Consider the following 25,060-nt stretch of genomic DNA (forward strand, 5'->3'; position numbering starts at 1 on the left):
CCAAAACACAACAAAAGGCATACAAATATACTTGTTGTGCTAAAAGGCGGGGGGAAGGGTGCAGAACAAGAGCATTTTGCAAAAATTTGCAGCTCTTTTGTTTTGGGCCATGCGCCTAAAAATGCCGCAATACATTTGCCATTTATTGTTTTTACAACAATCTTTTTGCTCAATGTTGGATTTACGTTGGTTTGTTTGCACGTTTGTTTGTTTGTTTGTTTTTTTGACTGTGTGTGTCTGCGTGTGTGTGTCTGCGTGTGTGTGTGTGTGTGTATGCATATCCGCAAGCAGGCTTTAGGGATAAAAACATTCGAAAGTGGAGTGAAAATAGTCGACAATAACAGCAACAACAACAACAACAACAATAAAAGCGCGGCACTAAACAAACCGACTGAAAAAAGATGCCAAACTGCCGCTGGGGCCTACATGCAAAAAATACAAGCGAAAATAAAACCAGAATCTAGCAAACAAGTGCTGCTGCCTTTTTGGCGCACATACGTATGCATATATATATATATATATATATACACATATACACATATACACTCCGCGAAATTCGATTAAATTCACTTGTGTTTATGGTGCTAACAACTGTATCCAGCCTAAAAGCACCTCGTTTGTGCATTTTTTAAAGCTGCTTCTTCTTCTTACACTGTTATGATGCTTTGAATTTTTACAAGATTTTTGGGTTTTTACATTTTTATGGCTAGTTTGGTAGCGAAATTCGAATAAAGGCAGTCACTTTCAAGCCTTTGGAAAAGTAAGTAGTGCGTTAGATAGATTTTCTTTGAATGGCATAAAAAAGTGTACATATTTACTTAATGCTTTAGACAAAAAAACAGATTAGTTGCTTACAAAAATTTCGAATGGGAAGGGGAAAAACACTCTTACCTGAGGAAAAAAACATGCTAAAGTCAAAAAAAAAACAACTTCAATAAACCATGCTAAAAAACCAACATCAAAAAGTAATTTTTTAGCATTGCCTTTAATCGAATTTTGCACCTTAACCTTACTTCAACAAAAAATAAATTCATAAAAAATGTTATGTTGATGTTACAAATTTAATTCTTACTTTTTTAGCTTACTTTTGTTGAACAAAAAGCAAATTTTTAAATGTGATTTTAAATTTCATAATAAAAAAATCAAGTGCCTTTAATTGAGTTTCGCGGAGTGTATGTACGTATACGTGGACGGTTGCAGATTTGCGAAGGAAGCCGGAGCTGAAATAAAGTGCCTATAACTGCGCTGCATTTAAGTGTTGGAATAGCAGCAGCTATTTCCCATTATAATGGTTAAAACTTGTCGAAACTCAGTGTGTGTCAGCCAAGGAGAGAGCCAGGGAGAGATCGTAGATTACAGAGTTGAAGGATATTTTTGCCAAATTGCTGATGGTTTATGTGATTGTCCTGCAACTTTTCTGTTTTAGAGGCCAGCGAACAAATCAACAATAGAAAGAGAGATGGATTGGAAATATAATTATAATATATTTATTTATATTTAGTTATCAGAGAAAAAGAGAGCGTTGAGGGAAATTCGTACAACATTTGCTAGTGTTTAGTTTAGTTTTACTTAGACGATTATGCTGCATCTTTTTACTATTCATTATTTTTTTAGATTGCTTTTGGTGGAGTTTCATGTTCCAGTCTTAAGTCAGACTGCTCATTAGTTCTCTACATACTTTAAACCAATTTTGAAATGGTTTTTAGCTGTTGCAGTTGCAAAAATGTTGTACGCGTGCCTCGAAATGTCAACAAATGCGAGCTAAATTAACAAGAATGAAGAACGCATATGGAGAAACATAACAAAAAACGCACACAGCACAGCACAGTGTGTGTGTGTGTGTGGGTGTGTGTGTGTGTGTGAGTGGGCGAGTGTGCGATTGTAACACATTTGTAAAGCATACTTTCGGGCTGTTGTGCAGTTTGCTTACGTGTCCGTGTTGTTGTGCCTTTGTTGAACGCCGTTCTTGTTTTTTGTTTACGCTTGTTTTTTAGCATTGTCTAAATACACACGAAACATTGCTGTTGTTGTTGTTATTGTTGTTCTTGTTGTTATCGTATATATGCCAAGCTTTGTCTAGATTTTGCTGCGTGCCATACAAATTTGCTTCGTTTTGTTCTGTTTCATTTCGTTTTTGCTGTTGCCAGATGGAATATTTTACTGGGTCTCAGCTGTTTTGTATAAATGCAGCACTAAATTGTCTAGTCAATGGTTACCAAATTCAAATGCAAAACTTAAGCTAGGCGCTGATCCGCAACAATGAATGGATTAGCAATGCCAAAGGCATTGCATAAGTCAAAGCCATAAGCTGGTGTTGCTCAATTTGGTATTCTGCATTTTGGATTGCATTGCATAACAATGAATGAATGAATATTGAATGCAGCCCAGCGCCATTTGCATTTTGGCAATTAAATGACAATTTATGAAATTCTATTTGAGTTTATACATAAATTGATAAGCAGCCAAAATCTCCAATTCAACTCCAATTGAGACTGCAATTGGCGCAGAGTACGCAATATGCCAGAGCAATCAGCGTAAAGCACATATTGATTAAATTCTCGGAAAATTGAGATTTCTCGCAAATATCTCTGTGAGTGTGTGTGTATATATATAAACACACACTGTCGCATCTGCTCTCGTATATATTACGTTCTGTTTGCTATGGCGGGCTTTTAAGCCTTCTCTACCCCGATGTCCTTCTACGATTACCATGCGACTTGCTTGCAACGTTGCAGTTGCATATTTTCATTCCATTTTTACAGCGACGATTTTTATGCAAAAATATTATTTGTTGACTTTTGGCACCCAGCCGCAGCAAGAATGTTCCCAGGCACGGCACGAAAGTTGAATTTGAATGCGAATAAAGCTGGAATGTTGGACAGAACCTAAATGAACGGGCCTACAACATTTTTGCACTCACTGTATGTGTATATAAAATAAAAGAAAAAAACAAACACTGGGAAAAGTTTACCCATATTATGCTATAGTTTAAAATTTTGCGTCGGGTTTCCAAACGACTTTTTTTCATATTTGTTTGATTTTTTTTTTTCTTTTAACATGCAAAAATGCTTATGCGCCATTTGCAAATGCAAAAAAAAAAAAAGATGGGCATTCTGCGCGATTGGATGCCAGTACACCACAAACACACACACACTCATGAGAGTTATCGTAAAGTGAAATAAAACTTTGGCCAAGAGTTAAAAAATATATTTTCATTCATATATATTTGTGTGTACGTGTATGGGTATGGAAGAAAAGTTGCATAAATTGCTGGACGAGTTTTGCCAAAAAAAAAAAAAAAACAAAAAGAAAACAGTTGAAAAAAGAGTAGAACTCAATTCAAACAAAAGTCGACATATTGATGGTCTCACGCTGCCACGATGCCACCTCCGTTGCAGCTGTGATTCAAATGACAAATGTGTTGCATACGTTTTTCTTTTTGCTTGATACAGACACTTAAAGCTTTAACTCTTCCATTGAGAGGGCAGCTAATAGATGTAAATATCAAATTATGTGAGTAGTAATTATTATTCCTAAAGCTTCTACAGTTCTGCAGCGATTTGCTCATGTTACCGATTAAATATATAATTTTCCCATGCTGGCTTCATTTTCAATTTGCATTTATTGTTAGACTTCATTGGATTACCAAATAATATTCGTTAAATGTTTTGCTGCACACTTTAACATTTGTTGCTGATGTTTGTGAATTGAAAATGCCTCAAATGTGCATGTTAAGTGCCTCAACACACACACACACACATACGGATCCCCAAGGACTGAAGGCATTGCTGGCTTCCACAGACATTGCACTTCAAAAGTAAATGGCAACTGGACGTTGGTTATGCAAATGCAACTGGCTGGCCCTCTTTTTTTCTGCTTTTATTTTCTGTTTTTTGTTTTTCTTTTTTTTGCCCAGAGCATCTACTTATTGCCGCTTTTTGTACTGCACCAGTTTCTATGCTTCGTTTTCATTATAATAACAGGCCATTGCGGCATTTTGATGCGGCAACTACTCACCTTCAACCCCCTCTCTGTCTGTCTCCCATTTACTGTTGCTTTAATTTTTTATCGTTTCGAGGTTAGTTTTTGCAAAACTTTAGCTGTCATTGACCTGCAGAGACGAGCAAAGGCCAGACACCGACGACGACTCTGTCTGCGGCACTGCCTACCACGCCCCAATGTGTCTAGTGGCGTCCGGTTGTGTCCTTCAACTAACTTCCAGCCGATGCTATATAGTGGAAGAGTAGTCTAGTCATGTTTAGTCCTTTGCGGTCTTCTGGTCGTCCAGTTTCTATTGGCATTGGCTCGTCGTTATTGCTTTCGACTGGTTTGGTTTATCGTCGCTGGCAGCCATGGAAATAGTCGTAAATTTTGGAGCACTCACACAACGCGGCTAGCCCAACCACCCCAAATGGGTGAATGCCTTAAATTTGTATAAATACGACGAGTGGTTCGAGCACGTTTCGGTTTTTGTGCTCTTTGCTTCCACTGCCACTGCTACTACTGCTACTAAATTCATTCATAATGGGTTTTTCACTGCACTCACACAGCCCACTCCAGTCCAGTCCAGTTCAGTTCAGTTCAGTTCTTGGCTATCTCCGCTACCCGCTACCCCTTTGCCTCTTGCTCTGTGTTGCATTGTGTATATAAATTTTGCGTTTTTACGCAAACTGAAATTTATTGTAGCGCAGTATAGTAATTTATAAATTTTATGCCTTCTAAGCACTACACCCACCAATTCAGCAAACCACCACCCACCACCCACCCCTCACTCCTCAAAACCCTTTGCGTGTCACGTTTATTATTATCAGACTGCAGAAAGGGCAATGAATGAATATCTGAATAATATTCGGCATGCTGCTGTTGGTCAGCTGCATACTACGCACAGTTTTAAATTTTACTTAGTTTTATTACCAGGCGTAAAAATCTATACCAAGAAAAATGTTACCCACTACCCCCAAAAAGTTTTAAAGCGTGTGTGTGTGTGTGTGTGTGAGTTGGCTTTCTTTTTTTGCACCTGCTGTGGCGCAACAAATTGCCTTCTGGTTTGTGTTTTTATGTTTGCTGTTGCACTTAACTTTACCCACTGCTCAGCTACGGATATATAGCACGACTATATATATATGTATATATATATATATATATATATATATATATGCATGTGTATCCGATGGCTGTATGTCCGTATTCGGATAGACGTAAAAGCTTTGGACGCCTTATGCATTTGTCCGCATGCGGTAAATTTGTTACTTTTGCTTTTGCCGTTTGTCGTTTGTCGTTGTTGTTATTGTTGGCCGGGCAATAACCATTTGGCAACTAGAAATTGGCATTTTATGTTCGCCTGTCTCCCTATCTACTACATGTATCTTTTGATTTTTGAGTGCAGATTGTTGAGGATATATTGATATTGAGTGCGGTTGGGTCATGTGCAGAAGACTGCATGAATACCTATATATATATATATATATATATATATGTGTGTATAGCGCAGAATTGCTAACTGCTCTATAACAAAGTGTTTTCTCTCATCACGCACCAAACAATTTTCCCCAACCCAAAACTCTGACATTTGGCAAACTTTATGGCGTACCCAAATAGCTCACATTCCGCTGTTACTTTGTATATATATTTTTAGGCAAATATACCTGCAAGAAAATAGGTATAGCTAACTTTATAACCAAGGACTGTACGCTCTTCATTAGAGCGAAACCGAAGTTAAGCAATTTCTTAAAGCATACTTTTAGGTGGTGTATGTGAAATATGTTGCTCCTGCCTTTTGGCTGTGCAGCCTTTTCTTTGGCCTCTCAGCCGTTATGCGCACATTTCATAATGAAGCCACCCCGTAAGGTATGCAACAAAGAGAGGCACCAACAACGGCATGTTGAACATTAGCAAAACAATTTTTGCATATATATATATATTTTCTTTTTCTTTTTTGAGGTCGTCGTTGCAGTTGCGGCATTATTATGCTTACTTTATAATTATGCGCACTGACATTTCATCGTTTTGCAAGAATTGCCCACACAGTGCCGTGGTGGGCGTAGCTGTCGTTCGCTGCTTCCATAATTTATATGCTTTTAATGATTTCGCTTTGGCTTTGCAAACAATTTTTAATGATTTCATATGGCAACATAATGCATTCTATACTACATGCCGGCATCTTGCTGTTGTTGTTGTCATCGCGTCTCCGCGTCTATGTAATTAAAATTGCAATGCACACACGGTAGATACTTACACACAACTCGCACACACACGGGTGATGTGAATGTATCGCTTTTGTGTTCTCAGTGCCTCCCCACATATAAATATGTTAATTAAAATAATGTTACCCCAGCGCTGGCAACAAAGAAAAAAACCAAGCAAATGCCTTAGAATAGCTTCACACATACACAGACATGCAGGGTCCCCTGCAGGCGAGCTTTGTCACCATTTTGCATTTACACGCCACGCTCAACGCCTTTCAAAAGGCAACATTGCCAGGCCAGCCTCATTACGCGTTACGTATACGCAGTGCGACTCGCAGAAGGAGCAACAACAGCAGCAGTAGCAGCAGTAGCAGCAGCAGCAGCAGCAGCAGCAGCAGCTGAAGCTAAGGCTGAAGCTTGAAGCCCAAGCAAAATGTAAACAAGCGCAAAAGTATGATGACTTCCGTTGTGGGAAATGCCAACAGGCAGCCAATGCCTCTCCCTCGTCGCAAGCGCCTCTCCACTGAGCTGAGCTGACATCTTTTGTGCTTTCATTTATGCGACTTTCCGCATTTAGAATAAATGAAATATGAAAACTGGCGACGTGCAAAATGCATTTAGCCCTGGAGTACCCAGGGAAGTGTAGTAGTAGTAGTAGTGGTAGGAGGAACTGCCAAGACGGCACCACATAATTATGAACTTGAAAATTTGGTGTGTGCTGGGAAAGCCGCCACTCGGTCTCAGAACAGCGGTAGTCGCTACCCAAGCAGATTGCATAATTATTTAAATAAAATGCCGTTGCATTTCCCCGGCGAAGACTTTCTCCAACTTGAGACATTGTCGAGTGGTTTATTTGTTTTGCTGCTCTTGTCTCAGCCCTTTGGTTAGACAGCGAAAAACAGTTTAATATACAAATCTTTCGCACATGCCAAAAATATTTTAATGCTTAGCATTTTTTTGTTTTGTTAATAACTTTAAGGTTTAAAGAGTTCGTTGGGCAAAGTCATTCAACTGAAATGTTTTCATTTGTCTGTTGCTCAGCATTTTTGTTATTGCCCGAGGTCATTGCAATTTTGTGTTGCAACACGAAAGTGTCTATCAAACACACACAAAACACACACACACATCTACATAAACACGCATTGATGTGCAAACACGCACACTTTTACTCAGAACGTGAACGTTGCGCTTCTCGACATTTTCTCGTCGTCGTCGTCGTCGTCGTACTATATGAAAATTCATTTCAATTAGTGAAATGGTTTTGGGATTTGTATGGCAAAACAAGCAACGAGCGTTGCGCAGGCAGATAGCCAGCCCCAACGTACCTCGCGTGTGCAACGCTTGTTGCACCAACTTTATTTACCTTTACGTGGCGCATAAATTGTAAATAGAGCTCTATAAATGGGTGTGCAATATACATTATGAGCCTTGTATGCCAAGTTATGTGCCTCGAAGATTGCGACTAACTTTTGAGTGCAGGGGAGATTGAGAGATTGGTTCGTGCTTCAACCGGGCATTGAACTGTATGTGGCAGCCTTAAAGTATATGTGCTGAGCAAAACCAGAAGGATAAACAGTACGTATACGAACACAATTCTCAGTCTTAGAGCAATGTTTTGTTAAAGCATTCAGTTTGACAAACTGGCTGGCAGGCTTACGCATCTACAGATTTATCTGGGTACTGGGTACTGGCTACTGGCTCTCTCATATGTAACTAAAGTGCGCAGTTTCGCCTAAGTTGCTCCCTCGACGACACTTTTTTGACGCTGCTTTATCAGGGACTGCGAAACAAGCGGAAGCGACAAGAGAGCCACAACGAATGGCAACCAAATTTATACAACTAACAAAATGTTTATTTTTATTTCTTTATTTTTTTGTTTTTTTGTTTCATTTTGTGTTTTTCTTGTTTTGCCTCTGCTGGTTTTTATCGCTCTAAACGTTTGTTAGAAACAGCCGAGGGCCAGCAGCAGTTGCTCCTATAGATGGAGCAGCGTAACAAAAAAAAAATAAAAAAATCCACTTAATGCAAAAGTATGCCACTGTTTTTACTACTCTTTTACACACACACACACACACATATATAGCATGTGTGTGTTTAGTCCTACGGGAAGTTTTCTTTGCCGCTTTTTACAAGCGCTGCAATCTGTGGGCCAAAGCATGCAAAAAACACAACTTTTTTTTTGCAAATTCCAAGTGATAACGAAAAGAAAGCAACGAGACGCGTTCGCGTTGTGGTTGCAGTTCAGCGCGACACTTTATTTAGGCAACAGGGGTATTCGTGGAGGAGGAGGAGGTGGGTTGCAGCAAGAGGAGTTGCACATGTGAGAAGGGCTACTCATTAACATGTGACAGTTTTGCATTTCTCTTGATTTATGGCTTTTTTCAAAGACACACAAAAAAGGTGTACACAGTACACAAAAAATGTGTGTTAGCAAGGGTGCAAAGTTGTGCAAATGTATGTGCATAACTCTTAAAAAACCACATAAAGCTTTAACAAGCAAAACAGATTGTACTGTTGAAGTGTATTCAGTGATTTATTTAAGAATTTGATAAAGAAACATCACAAAAGTACATATAACGCTTGGACTAAACACAATTAGTCTAAACGAAAACTATTTTGCAAAAGAGTTACTCATATGTTTCTATTTTATACATTTCTATGTGATTTGTGTTTCTGGCCACAGGGTCAGAGGGCCTAACCTTCTTTTTTATACATTTCTGTGTGATTTAGAGTGAGTTATTACTGACCACAGGGTATCTTCTGGTAGAGTATTTCATTATTTCATGCTTATCGTGCGAAGACGTTTTCTTTTCCTTTTTTTTATGGTTTTGCTTTTTGTGCTGGTTTCTGCAGCTATACGCGCTGCTCCAAAGTGGCAGCCATTTTGCAAGTTTTGCTTGACAAGTGTGACAAGTTTTAAAGCCCATAACTAACAAACAAAGCAGCAGAGAAGAGACTCCCCGAGGCAACACAAGCTCCTTACCTTCCAACCAAGGGAAGATGCTACACGTCTTGTCTTTTTGCTTCCTAACCAAATATGCTGTGGTTGAGCCTCGGCACATTACACATGTATATCGCACAGGCAGAGCGAAAAACAGACAAGAGAGACAGACAGAGAGAGAGAGAAAGAGAAAGAGAGAGAGCGCTGTAAGGATAATAATAGTAAATTCGGCACCCACACAAATTTTTCGGTTGTGGGGCTGCTAGAAATCTCCACAGACTTTCACATGAATCGTTAAACTTTTTGCCATTGTAATAGTTCTGCTCGGTTGGTTTGCCTTCTTCGCAGCTGATTTCATGTGCGTATGTGTGTGTGTGCGTGTGTGTGTGTGTGTGTGTTTTATACATGCTTTCTGCTTTCTGGTCTTTGCTTTCGGTTCCCTGCTCTTACATCTCGGTTAAGCGCATAATTTATAGAGTGCGACAATATGTTGCCGTCTGCTGGGCTGGACGAAACTTTTGCACTCTCGCTTAAGAAAGTAAAATGTTTCTTTTGTTTATGTGTGTGTCCGTCTGTGCCTGTGTGTGTGTGTGGTCCAGTTTTTGGGGTTCAAATAGCAGTCGAAAGTCAAGGCTATTAGCACTACTGCCTTATGCCCATCATATATCGAGGGCAAACATCATTATCAATGCTGCTTTTGCAATTATCCAATGTGCTTCCTGTCATCTGCAAAGGCTCACACGCACACCCGCAAACCTGAGAGACTGATTGGTAAATTATATTTAGCTTGGCATTTGGGGCCGAACTCAGACAATCACAAACGATATCGTCTTATCAATTACCAGCATTAGTTTAAAGTCAAGCGTAGGGGGCATACAATTAGATAGTTTCTGTAATTCGAGTTGGCCGTCATCAGATGGCATGGCTCAATTATGTAAGCTCCATGGGGACATACTGAACGGCAACCATTGACAACTGACATAGCAAATGGAAATGAACTTGGCGTACTGAAGATTGTCAGCTTAAGGGCTTATTTTCAGCTTATTTTGACAGTATCCATTCAAATGTCTCACCAGTTTTTTGAAGGGCAATAAAACCATAAGACTGGATTCGGCAATCATCGCCGACTGATTAGCTACACAAAAGTGGTATAGACAACCACAATTTTTGCTTAATTAAAAAATCCCTGCCTACCACAAAGTGTAGAAGCAAAGAAAGAAATGAAAGTGACGAGCACAGAAGAAATAAAACTGTCCAAAATGAAGTTTAGCAATAAAAACATCCCCTTCAACGGTTCTCTGATGGCCTGTGTTGACTCTGTGTGAGACATTAACTTAGCCTGTCAGAAAAAACTAACCCTCTTTAAATTTAAAATCAGCCTGAAGTGGGTGAGATTGAAAGCGAGATAAAGTATTAGTTATGTGTATATATTTCAAGCCAAACAACGACATTGACCCAATATGTCACTTATCAAATAGATACATCTATCAGGACATCACAGCTCTATTAAAATAACACTTTAAGTGGCAAGAAGTATACGAGTATATATAAAAAGTCCATAAAAACTATAACTGTAATTGAAAGTAGACAGAAACTTTCTGATGACAAAAGTATTTTTATACAAGAACTACAATCGTTGCCGATATTTTCTATGGAAAGTATAGTGATTTGATTATATATGATAATGATAAAGAAGTCCGATGTTAAGGGCGCATAAAAAAAACTTTTACACATTGTGTGTTAATCTGAAAATATCCTCAACAATGATATTATAAAGTGTGATATGCTTAATAGAACGACTGGCATTAAAGATAACTACAATTGGCAGATACTTATACATATAATATTCAGTGTACAGTTTGCATAAACATCCTAAAACCTGAGCGCCCCTATTCTGTGCCAGGATTTGTGCTGAAATTTTGTTAAAACATTCTCTCAGGGACATTCAAAAACATGAAAACAAAGGCCGCAACAACAACAACTGACACAGACAGCGCCAGGCAGGCCAGGATGGGGTTGGGGATAGGGTTAGAGGACCGGCATGATAATAATCAGATGTGTACGTTTTGTGTGCGTCGGACAAACATATTAAGCGATTTATTATAAATAATTAAAATAGTTTTTAACCCCGACACGCGACGGTTTTGTTGTAGAACAATATGCGTGTAATTTGCACCGTATTTACCAATGTTATTTAGGTTTTTATTATATTATATGTATTTTTTGTTGTTGTGCTGTTTGCCATAATTTAAATAGCTACCAACTTAGCGTATTTGACAGTTGGTTTTTGTGTGCGCATAATTTAGTTGAATAATTGTATACCACTTTATATATATGAAAACATTGGCACATTTTATGATGTTGTGCGTGTTTTTATTGTTGAAGCCTTCGATTTTTCAATAATTTATTTGTAATTTATTTGCTAGACACCAGGCTGGCGATGGCTGGAGCATTCACCAGCTTTAATTTACATTTAGTTAGTGATTAGCTATTTTAGATTTTACCAAAGCGTTTTAAATCCTCATTTAAAATTCTATAATCGCCATATTTTTTCCCGAATGCCCGCAATATCATTTGTCTTTCTACATTAATACTTATAAGCAAAAATAAAGCACCTGCACATACATCCAATAAACTTTTGACCTCATTTTGTCAATAAATGTGGCAAGGAACAAGGTGGGGCAAAGGAGCAATAGAAGCGAACGGACAGTAGAACAACTGACAAAATATTTTGTAAAGGCAACCTGCATGAATACAGATCCTGCGCACGACACTTTTAAATAGGTAGGACAGCCTAAAAAAAAAAAGAACAACAAAAAGTACGAAATAAAAGCTAGCCAAATATTTGCACTCTCAGCGGCATTCCGTTGTTAGTCAGCTGCTGCTGTTGTTGCCAGAGCAAGGATTATAAATTATAGCAGGCTGGCACCGTTATTTATGTTGTGTCAATGGTTCCGAGGCAGCCAAGTGGATGCTCATACCCACAAATATGTACAAATATGTACATACATATATATGATATATATATATATATAAATATATATATATTTATGTGGTATATGGAACAGAATACACACAGACATGCATATGGGTACATACATCATCAATGAATGCAAGTGCGCGCTTAGTTGAGTGGAAAAAGGCTGCCGGATGCAAGTCGAGTAGAGCAAAAACTATTGGCTGCCAATAAGCGCACAGCTTTAAGCTGCTCCCAACTTGAAAGCCCAGCAGACGCAACCAAAAGCTTTTGATTTATTTGCTTGACGGCAATCATTAATTTGTGTGGCACAAAAAACGAAGAAAATAGAGGAAAGAGAAATGGAAAGAGAAGGAAAGAGAGCTTAGTATACAGATTCAGCTGCTGTCAGCTTTTGGCGACAGGCAAACAAGCAACCACCAAAATGGAACCCAAGCAAGCCAAGGAAGGCACAAAGGAAATTTAAATAAAACGAAACCAACAAAATAATCCGACACATGCGCTGCCAAATGATTGCCTTAACGCCGCTTCCTTGCCGCCTTCCACTTACCACTTGCCACTTGCCACTAGCACCCCCAACTCTAGCTGCAATCCAGCTTGCTCCACAAACGAAGGCGAGCCAGCGACACACACTAATCCCACATGCAGTGTCTTCCGTATGGGTGTCATACATTAAACTCACTTCATTTTATCACAGTGTACTATAGAGATAGAGCTAAGCCTGCCACTTTTTAAGGCCAGCTAAATGCGTACAATGGAAATGCTTTAATCAAATTGTGGCGAACACAAATAAATCAAATGAAATTAAGCAATTGCAATAAAAATAATAACAATCACAAAAGCAACGCATGCAATATTGTAGACACTTTAATATTTATATTTTATTCTGTTTTTTTGTGGCAGTTTTTTTATTTGTATAACATAAAGACTCACTAAAAATATCTTATATAAAATGAATAGAGCCGAACTGTGCCCAATTGTGTGCCGTTTCAGTACAATTGCTCAATAATTCATCGCTGCAAAAACAGATCAGCCTTTGCTTTGATTTATTAGGGATTTTGTGGTGATTTGACAGAGGGTATTGCAATTTATAGAAACCAGAAACCAGAAACAAAAAACCAAACCATCATCAGTCACCAGGCAAACAAACAAGGCGTAGGCAGAGTCGCGGCGCGTCATACACAAAAAGCTTGCATACATTATGGCTATGTGGCAGGCATAGCTACAGTTACCTGCCAAACTAAGTTGGCCAACGCCAACGCCAACGCCAATGCCAAAGCCGTCGCTGTTGAGTGCGCGTGCTTTCAGCCAGAAACACGTAGAAGAAATCATGAAATGTTGCCGCCATCATACCGAAAATTGTACGGTAACGTGCAAGCAATCAAAGTACATGAAGCCAGCGGATTCGACTCGACTTGGTCGTCGTGAGTTTTTTGGTTCCGTTCCAAGTCACGGCTGCCACTGAGTCGGACACGTCTGATTTTTACTACACACGTGTGTGATGTGACGTCAACAGGAATCGCCGGCTGCCTACTAGTCTGACAACAGCAACAGCAGCAGCAGCAACAACAACTTCAAACTGGCAACTAGCTGCAGCACTAACACAAAGTATATGGCAGCCACCAGCTGCTCCGTCTCGTATTCTCCCTCTCAGTTGCACTCCCGTCAAGACATTGAACAATTTTCTGGCAGCCATGCCATACCAAAATGTATGGCATAGCTGACGGCCCAGACGTGCCCATTTCTGCTCTTTGCTGTTTAAGCAAGCATGCAAATGTCACATGCAGCAGAAGAGTCGAGCAGCAGCAGCAGCAGCAGCAGCAGGAGGAACAGCAGCAGCAGCAGAGTTGGCGTAATAAGCAGTCTCAGTTATCAACGTGCTAGGCGAAATGTTGCTGCATAGTTATGTGCTACGTGTGTGTAGGTGCATGTGTGTGTGTGTGTGTGTATGAGTGCCTTTCGTATTCATAAATGATGAGCCATGTTGCTTAGCTAGCTGCCTCAACTGAACTAGGCTGAGCTGAGGGCTGGGGTTACGGTTGGGAGTTTGGGTTGAGTTTAGTGATTTCCCCAAGCATGTGGCATACTTTTATATGATTTCGTTGTGGGCATAAGAATTTTGGCTTATGTTTATTGATTTTGCACGCCGTACTAGTTTGCTGTTGCTAAAGTTGGATAGTTTGAGTTATTGCCAGTAGCTGATTTGTGTCAGCAGGAAATTTGCTAGAAATTTGTTGCATACTTTGTTGCTTTTGGGGGCGCTGCAGTTATATTTGCGAAAGTTATTTCCCAGCCGTGGGACAGCTATATCATAAGAGCCCCAAACCTTATCTCATATGTATGCCAGACATTGGCCTACAATATACGCACACATATATATATATATATATATATACATATTCCCAACAGACACGACCTCTCTACACAGATACACACACCCACAAAGATGACGAGGTAGCTCTGCCTGTGCTTTTAGTGTCGATCAAAAATTCATAGGGCACATCGAGAGGTGTCAATAACACGGCTACTTTATAACTGCCGTCTGACTTCTTTCACGCCAACTGTGTGTGTCTGTCTGTCTGTCTGCTGTAAATCTAGTAATTTACAATTACTGCACGCACACGCAATTTATTTTCCAGTTCTAACAAATAAGCTTGGCATTTTCGTGGTGGCCTGCAGTAGTAACGCGACTCTCGAGTCTCCGACTCCGACCATTTCGTTGAGACGAGGGCTGCTGTCTCCCAGGTGTATTGCAAATCAAAAAATCAGGCAACATGGGGCAAGGCGAGGCATGCCGTGGCGTGGCAAGGGCACACGCACGCCCAGGCAATCAGTTAAATGTTTGTGGAACTCGCCAGCGTCGAGCACTCTAGTCGAGTCTCCAAGGAACACAAAGCTCTCTCTCTCTCTGTCTATCTCTGTCTATCTGTCTCTATGAGTTGGTTTTGTTCCCTTTTTATTTTTGGCCAATTCTACACGCCTTTGAGTAAAATTGAGCTTGCCAGCGCATAGAAAACCACAGAAAAACTAAAGAGCAAAAAAAGTAAAATGAGAGACTATGGCGACCAAACAGAGAACGACGCCCGATGAAGCGCCAAGTTGAAAAATCGTTTGTCGCAATGTGAGAAATGGAAGCGCAAGGGCCAAAGGCAAACTCGCAACGAAAAACCAAAAGCAATGCTATTGAGGAAGGGCTTCTTCCTTCTGGCTCAGGCGCAGACGAAGTGATTTGGCTTTAAGATACAAAAAAGAAAAAAAAAAAACAAAAACGGAAACCAAAAAAAGCTGCCACGTAATGAAACTGACAATTTAACTCGCACTCGTGTGCTCGTGCTGAAAAATCGTGTTATCGATTTAATGCGTTGCACTATATATAACCTATATATATATATATATTTACAAAATTCATGTGCAAGGGTTTGCTCTGGTGTATCCACACAGTAGCCAGAGTATTCGAAGCAACCGCGCATTGCCGAAAGGGTTAGCTCTGTTCCATCCTTGTTTCGGTATTGGCTGCGTTGTAGTTCAGTTGTTGCCTTTTTTCTTTGCCTTTGCCTTTAGCTTTGGGTCTTGCTTTATCGCTGGCTTCTGTCTTTTCTGACTGACTGACATTTTCGTGTTGTTTGCGAGAGTTCCCTTTGGCCATTTTTTTTTTTTTTATTCTTCCTAATGGCCGCCCTGGACAGACTTGTCGGCAAAAGCATTTGATTAATTCGCAGCAGTTTTCAATTTGAAATTGCTTTAGTTTCGTTTTTTTTTTCCTTTTCTCAAGTCCTTTGCGTATATGTGTCTGTGTGTGTGTGTGTGAATGTGTGCTTGCGAGAGTATGTGGCAATTGACAGCACTTTAGAGGCGTCTGCAAAGCTTCAGTTAAAACTTTGCCACTAGCCCTAAGAGGGTGTGTATTGCTTTTGACTGAGATTGAAAGCAGCTTATAGAATGTTGAGTTATTTTTTATTGCATTTTAAAGTGAATATTTATATATATATGTAAAATGTATATGCCTGATTTTAGTTTTTATTCCTGCTACTTTTGACTAATTTACAATCTTTTCCTCTTTTCGTTTTAGGTACGTATGCATAAATCTTATGACAACACTTTAAAACCAATTATACCGCGGGATGAGTGAGTAAAAAATGTGACACTTTTAGAAGTGAAAATCTCAGCTGAGTCAAGTGATATTCTGAGACTTTTTTTAACGACCAGGAACAGATTTTTATACATACATTTAATAAATGAACCTAAATGACAAAATATTTAATCAGAGGATAGAAAATCTGTTGCAAACATATTGCAATGCATTTTAAATATGGAAAACAAAGGAAAAAAATACTATCGGAATTTGATTTTGATTTATATTTTACTCTTACTATTTTTAAAATCGGTTATGATTAAGCCATCATGCCGGTAGCACTAATCGCTTAATGATGAAATATGATATTATTTCCGCTATTACTTATTATTCATTCACGAAGACTATAATACAATAATACATAAATTTCAAACAAACACGAGTAAAGGGTTCTTCCCTCTAAAATAATAATGTTATACTTCTCAAGCAATCATTTTATTTGAGACAATACTTAATATTATTGTCAAGCTGTATAGTAACTTACGTCCGTAATTCCAAAGATAATGATGAATCGAAAGGGGCTTACAAACCAAACAAAATCAAATTATAAATACGATGCATACACATACTAATAATGACAATTTGACGCACATTCGAGCAAATACAAACCAATGTTAATTAAGGAAGAGGGACAGAAATTAGGACGTGGACATTAAGTTTTTTGTTCTGCAAACTGCAATTGGTGGGAACAAGAGCAAGAATTCTTAGCAGTGAATTGAGAGGAGCCAGGAAACAGCTTGGGCAGTTCACCAGCTCTTACACTAATCAGAGCTCGATTCTCACACAATCGTCAAGATATGTGCCACTTGCAGTGGCATGGAACTATTTTATATATGCCTATTATCATTACTGTCAGTTGTTGGTTGTTTTTGTTGTTACTGCTGCTGTTATTGCTGGTTGTGGTGAATGGTGATGTTGTATATTATTATGATTATTATGAAAATGCAAATGAGGCAAAGTTTCCAGTTGCCGGTTGTCATTTGCCAATTGCAGATACAGATACAGCTGCAGATCCAGATGCAATGTTGCAGGCATTCATTATTATTAATATGACAGAATACAGAAACTGTGCGATTAAACATGCAAAATGCTTTAAGCGAATTGCGAACAGAATTCGAAATGAATGAATGGTTAAGCGTACGGGTGGATGGATGAATGGGTGTGTGAGTGAATGCCTGAATGGATAAATGAATGAATTCAATTGCCGACACAAGATGTGCAAAGCATTTCTGGTAGGCGCCTTTCACTTCTTACCCTCTCTCTCTCTCTCTCTCTCTCTCTCTCTCTCTCTCTCTCTCCCTGTCTCTCTCTCTCTCTCTCTCTCTCTCTATCTCTCTCTCTCTCTCTCTGTCTGCATTTTGTGACATGTGAATAGAGTCAACAATCGACATGGCACATTGTTTGTAACCATTTTGCATACACGCTGCTTGACTTTTCGCATAATATTTGTTGTCATTGTTGTTGTTGCTGCTGTTGATGTTGCTTTCGCCTGTTTGGTTGGCCATTAACATAATTTCAATTTGCATAAAATTACGTTAAATATTACATTTTGGACAGTGAACTGCAACTGCAACTGTGCAACTGTGCAACTGTAGAGCTGTGGAACTGTGACTGTTTGACTGACAGCGACCACGCCCCATTGCATGGGTGTGGAGCTAATTGCAGGTGTGAATGTGTCGCTTTGTGTCCATGGCGTGCTTCATTACACACAAATTCACATACATTTTAAAATGCATATGCGTTGCCATTGTTCCTCATACGCATTTAATAAATTTAATTTTTATTGCATTTTTGCCTAAATAATGCATTTCGTTTTCAGCTCTAATGCGAACAATTTTGCCCAAATTAAATGGAAATGTGTATGGTTATTTTGCGGTCGATTTATGTGCTCACAAATAATTCTATATAATGTGCAGTGCATCCATGTATATGGCCTTAATACTAATTGATTAAATTGACTGAAAAACATCGCCAAAAAAAAATAGGCACCTCCTTCGTTATGTAAACCTAAAAGCAAAAACCAAAAACTGAAACAAAACGATAACTGGCAAGTGCAACTACAACTGCCACTCCGATCAAAGTCCTTGACTGGAAGTGATTTAATGCATATTTGATAGGTAGACTTTGTACTGATTTTAAAGGGCTTCAGACGGATGCTTTGTCGTCCTTAACTTGGCCAATTCATTTATTACGTCGCATTTCTTGACAAAACTAAAAGCCTGGCTAATGCGTAAATTGACGCAGCCTTTAAGCCATTTGCCTGAATCGCGAATAGCGGCTCACAGCCATCAGCGAAACTTTGAAGTATTTCCAACTCGATTATCATAACCCAACTAAGAATCATAATCAAATTTACCCATTTGACACTAAACTTTCAAAGGGCGTGGCAGTGTGGAGGAGGGGCTTGGTTAGAGAGGAGTTGGAGTATGCTAGGGAAAGTTTATGTTTGTCTAGGACCAAACCAAGAACCAGCATCGTCATCATCAACTCTCGTACAGTTGCCATCAAATTGAGTTAGTCAATTTGTAAAATTTACGTCTAGTTTTCACATTCAATATGCCATTAAAATGCTGCGCCTCGAAGTATTTACCCTGCTCTATCTCTATCTCTGACTCGCTCTCGCTTTCGTTGCGGCTTCTGGGCTATGCAAATTTTGAGGCTTACAGTTTTCAGTTGTCAGCATTTTGTTAGTTAGTTGTTCAAGCTGCAGTCATGAAACTCGTCGTAGACATATATAAGCATGACCCTAAAAAGCTGGCAACGGTACAAAATGTTTTGGCCACAAAGCATACCCATATAGCCATGCCCATAACCATAACAGAGTTAAGACCCCAAGCCGCTTTATGGTGTCATGCTTACAACGCTTCCAATGATACGGCAAAATTGTTGGTCTGCCGCCTTTTAGCTTTTTATGCAAGCTCCAGACCACACAAGAATATATGTATGTACATACAGTCTGCAAATGGGAAAGGAGGGGGGAGAGTGGTAGGTGGAGTATATTGCATTTGTATTGGCATTTTCTAAATGTGTATGCGTAAGCTCATTAAGCTGGCCAAGTTCTTAGCCTTCATTTTGGCTTTGCATCTGACTTAGCTGTTTGTTTTCGAGTCTCGATCTCTTTGGGGCCAATGTGTGCTGGAATCGGAATATTGTTGCATTGTGTCGAACTGAGAGCCAAACTCGACTGTCCATGCAAATAGGCCATAAATTCATATTTTATTGGCTCGGCTTCAACAGGCATCTGCAAGAGCCGACCGACCCATCGACCTATTCCTGTCTGGCTATCTAAAACTCTTGGCCAAATGCTCGAAAGCTTTACACAAACAATTATGTCAACTATAAACTGATTTGCGCTTATGTGTGTGTGTGTGTGTGTGTGTTTCGATGGGTGTGCGTGTGTTGACAATGAACTTTTGGCATTATGATATTGCATACTTTAAGGCGGCTTGCGAAATAGCCAACAATAAATTTACATAGAATGCTTTCGCAAAGAGGCCTGATTTGCTTAAGTGGTTGCTTTAGTATTATTGCTTTAATTTTGCTTTTTAGTCGCTGTCAATAAACCATAATCATTTAAATGCTCTTTGCATATTTTCCACCTCATTTGGGTTAATCCAAATTTATTGTGTCTCTCATGTGTCCCTTGAGGCACAGCTTGAACGTGTCGGCATATTAAATGCAATCTGAACTGATTAAAATTCTAATTAACTGGACAAAAATTCTGATTGGCTCTCCCCTTCGAAATCTGCCCTTGCATAATTGCCAACATAAATTAGCGCTGGACAAAATCATAAAAAAAAAACTATGTCATCTGCATATTGTGGCATATTAATAATAACTTGATAAAATAAACGCCAGATTTTTAAAGACAACACACATCAGTTAATTGGCCGGAAAAATATGGAATATTTGTAAAAATGTTTATGCTGTTGAAAAACATTCTAACAATATTCGTAGTTTGAACTGCAACTCAACTGAAACGAACACTTAATGTAATTTGCATATTTACAGTGTGTTTTAAATGATTTGTTTAGGACAGTTGGACAGTGTTCTATCTCTCTGTCTTGCTTGCCGCATAAATTTCAATTCAAATTTGCAAATTTGCTGCTGTCAAGCAAATGATTGCATGCAGCTTAGCTCGTTGTCCTCTTGGATTGTTGTTGTTTTAATTAAAAAATATATATTATTGCTGTTGATGCCTTGTTCTTGTTCTTGTTGTTGCTGTTGTTTATGGCTGCCTATCTGTGCGTTAGTTTGTCTGCCTGCATTGGATTTCAAGTGTTAATTTTATTGACATGTGACAGACAGCAAAAACCTTGTGCGCCGGTAAAAGTTTAAATGTTTTTATGGCTGTTGCCATTTTTATTGGTCGTTGCGGTCGCAATGGATATTTTTAATGAATTTAATAAACGCAGAACCTCAAAGCAATACTCGTAAATTTCATAATATCAAAGAGGAAAAAAAAAACAAAATCAATCCAGAAGTCCGCTTGACATGCAAGCCGTGAAACAGCAGTAAAAAGAATGCCAAATGGAATTCAGTAACCCGAACTCAAACCAAAAATCAAAAGGTAAAAGGAAGCCAGTAGGAAGAAACATTAATCAGCGTTAAAAGTCGCATTAAGCAAAAGTGGGCGCAGCAGTTGCGGGGGGCGCAAATTGCACGCAAAGCTAACGCCAAACCAAACCAAACCAAACCGAACCGAACCGAAACAAAACCAAACCCAATGAGGACCCAAAACTGTCGAAACGTAAACGAAAAGTCGAAGAAAATTGGAAAAATTGTTGTCAGCGCGAAAGGGAAAGCTAGAACGAAAGAACGAGCACGCAAAGCCAGCACGGCCATTGCAAATAGGAGCGTTAATAACAACAACAGCAACAACAGCTAGAAACGTGGCAAAATGAGTGACTGGCAGTCAAAATCATTAAAAAGTCGTAAAAATCAAGGGAAATGGTAAACAGAAAACGAAAACAGGCAACAAGGGAAACTGGGTGCAGCAATTGGAGATTGGTAGGGTGTCGGACCGAGTGGTGGAAATGGAGGACGGCTACTGAAAATACGCACGCTTTATAATTAGAATTTAATCAAGCGCAAATCGCAAACTCTCGCAAATTGAAGACCAAATCGTACCGAACCGAACCGGGCCAGCAACGAAAATGGGTTTCAAACCCGTCAGGCCGCAGCCTGTGTGTGTCTGTGTGCAGCTATTGTTTAAAGTGTAATTAAAAGCGTCGTAAAAACCTTTTAGTGTAACGTCGAAACACAGCAAACGCTGCGCCGATGATATTAAATTTCTCAGCCTCAAAAAAAAATAGTTGGCTGATTTGAAAGGCAATCCCAGAAGCCGCAGCAGCAGCAGCAGCATACTAGATGAAAAATAAAACCTCCTTTGGGTCAACCGACCTTGTCCGACCTTTGGTAATTGATGGTGGCCAACAACTTTTTTTTTGCATATGTCATCTAACAAATGATCCGCATTGTTGGATTCGGGTTAGGGCTTTCAATCATTGCCAATTACAAAATGCGAGAGTGTGCAAGAATTCTTTGCTGGACTCTCTATTAATGGGAGCAGAAATCAACTTCAATTAGTAGGGGAAAGTTGCGATAATTTCCGTAAAATTAGTGCATGCAAGCGCTTAAATAATCCACTCGGGCGGACTTTAAGAGTAGCACCCAGCCAGAAGAAGGAGAACTTTTGACATTCTAATTACTGGCAGGCAGGAATTGTAACAGGCTGGCATGAAGGCAGGCAGGCAGGCAGTCAGAGCGCCACACGAGCTGCTTGTCAAGTATAAACTTTGGTCATAAACAAAATTTTAATGGAGCAATTATAAGCGTCTAAAAATGGCTCGCAGAAAACAAAAAGTAGCTCGCAATTTTCATAACTAAAGGGCAAACTACTTCAGCCTCAACTAGCAATGTAGTTGGCAAGGAGCAGTTGATGGTGCGGAGTGGTGCAGAACTCTCTGCTTGTTGGCAAAATGCAAATGTGTAACACGCAGCCGAATCGTTGAGACCGACACGAACAGCTTATGCACGAAGATGATGACGCATGCCAGTCAAAAAAAAATAATACAAAAAAAAGAACAAAAATAAATACCGTTAAACGTCCGGGAAAGGTATGCAATGGCATTTGTTAAAGCGCTCCCCTGTAAGGCTTTAACCCCAAGCAGACTTCATTGATATGCATCTGACACGGACGGGGCTAGCGGTGGAGAACTGGCAGATTTACCCGCTTGTCGCCTTTCATGCTTATCGCTAGAATCAGTTACAGCAGCAACAGCAACAGCAACAGCAGCAGCAGCAGCAGCAGCATTGAAATATCTTTCATTGCCCAACTCCACCACCCCAGCCACGAGTGGGTCTGACGAGTCATTCATTGGCGATGTGAATAGGCGTCTGACTCACACAGTTAACCCCTTGTTGCCGGCATTAAAATTCACCCCCATGATGCGCACTATGTCTACTTTTTTGTTTTGTGTTTACATTTTAGCTCATGCGTTTTTTGTTTGCTTTGTTTTGCTAGTATTTTTCTATGGCAGGCATTCAAGTGTGTTCGCCTGGCAATCTATTAAATGTTCTCAGTGCGTTTGCTCATAGGCAGTAGACAATGAAACTGTTGAAGTGATTAAAAATAGTCGTAACGCCCCTCCACCCCCCTCCATTCCATAATGGAGCTTGCACTTTTTATAGCATACTTTTGTGCTGTTTTTTTATGACACGATTCCTTTCTTTTTTGTCTCGGGCTTTCAGAGCTGGTTAAAAAAAGCGTTGAAAATCGATCAAGTCGATGGTGCGCTAATGGATTTCTGGGCTAGACACAAGTTTATTGAACTGCCGACAATGGACTTTAGTTACAGACAGAATGGTGTGATTAAATTTGCCTGCTGTGCTCAGTTGTTAAGAAAGCAGTATAGAAACGGTTCGCTGCCTTTGCTCTGACATCGACACATACAAAAGTACGTGCCACCTATCGCCCTTAATATAAAGCACAAGGGCGAAAATCTTACGACTAATCGTTTTTTGATTTCTTACCTAACCACGAAGGTTTTGCCCACCTTGTCTTGGCCCGTGTCAAGCTGAGACAGGAAACGTGCGCAGGAAAAGGGTTTTCACGGCACGCGCCCATACCTCAATCCCATTGCCATTGCCATTCCCATTCCCATTCGCGATCCCGTTTCTCATTTTCTATCCATTACGGTTTCTTTCTGGGTCCCATCTAGATAGTCTGCTTTCGAGCAGAGAGTAATAAACGCCTATCGCTAGCCACGCCTTTAATACAACCAACCAACCAATTGCCCGACCCTTTTTTTTCTGTTTGTTCGAAAAGACTTTTGTTGCGGCTGTTTTCGTATTTGTAAGTTTGAATAATGTCGTTTTAATTACCGCCACATTTTGAAGGACGTCGCGTTGCCCAGGAAGAAATCACAATCAGCGGCAATCGCTGACTAAAAAAAGTGAATATTAAATACCAAGCAGCGGCAAACGGAGAAGGAGAACAGCTGAAATCATTTAAATTAAATTCGAGGGAAGTCGGCACGGGATGAAGCGCAACTGTCTCTAATTACTTTTATATGTGGAAAACAAAAAATTAAATTGAAATTACCCAAAGCGAAAAATGGAAAATGATTATACTAAAGAAGGCGTAGAAAGACTTAGACTGAGTGTGGGCGTAAGTAAATGGTTGAAGATTTATTACCACAAATGACGAGTTTTTGGTGCTCGGCTAATTTTGAACGTGAACATTTTTCTTAGCACTTATCCTTCGAACGGTGCTGAGCTCTCCTGTCGTTGATTTAATTTGTTGTTGCCTTGGCTGCGTTTAATTATAAAAACGCATTTCACTCTGGCTACCTTTTTTTTTGTAAGGCTGCCATTGCCATCATGGGCATCTTAGTAAGTCCCAACCATGCCCCTCCCCCACCTGTCCTTCTATGACCATGACAGACTCCCCTGGGCTGCGGCAGCCGCAATCCAATCAGCCGCTAAGTCGTGAGCCTGCCCAACTTGGCGTTGATTAAAGGCCAAGTTTTTTTTTTTTGTTTTCTTTGCGCACAGAAGTATGCTATATTAAATGCGTATCAGCTTAGGCAGGCCGCTAATTGACGGTCGAGGGGTGGGGAGCAGGACGAGCAACGTTTTGTAATTGAATTGAATTGATTTAGAGGATTTTCCTGAGTGTGCTGCTGCCTTCATGTGAAGTGTCTGCCGTCGAGTCACTAATACAGGCCCCGGTAAATGCTGATGTGTTAACGGCGCAAACGTGACGCTAATAAATTTCAACTTGAAACAAGCCAATATACCTGGGTTGAAATGGTAGCGATAAGTGTGATTATGTAGTACAGAAATAAGAATAACAAACACACCATCGATGTTTTCATTCTGCAAGATAATGTGACATGGATGCTCGAATGCAACTGTCAAACTCAATTGCAATTGTGTGCTTTTATTGTCATCATATTATTTTATAATTTTCAATCAGCTCATCATTCCCCCCAATTCCAATGTATCTCGTCATTGCAATGCCAGTCGATTATCAAAATTAATTAATCGCCCATCAAGAGAACGACTGCACAAAATTCATTTAGCAACAAAATTCGTCGGCATGCATTGGAAAATGCATTAAAATGCATTCAACAATTAGAAAATCCGCAGTATAACAGTTTGTATAACATGCACAGACACACACACACACACACACACACATACAGTTTACGAGGCAATGCATGTCATTCTTATTGCATTACAAAAATTGTCAAAATTGTCAGTCAGGCTGAAATACATACATAGCTCATATGCACAGTTACCGATCCGCTCCGGATCCC

At 39.7% G+C, this 25,060-nt stretch overlaps 1 protein-coding gene across 4 annotated transcripts in view; it reads left to right on the forward strand.

Moving 5' to 3' along the window:
• LOC6558521 (teneurin-m) overlaps positions 1-25,060 on the forward strand; it is a 141,649-nt gene that overhangs the window by 91,078 nt on the left and 25,511 nt on the right. The window lies entirely within an intron of this gene.

The sequence above is a fragment of the Drosophila grimshawi genome, unplaced genomic scaffold (genome assembly GCF_018153295.1).
Source record: "Drosophila grimshawi isolate 15287-2541.00 unplaced genomic scaffold, ASM1815329v1 contig_44, whole genome shotgun sequence".
NCBI lineage: Eukaryota > Metazoa > Arthropoda > Insecta > Diptera > Drosophilidae > Drosophila > Drosophila grimshawi.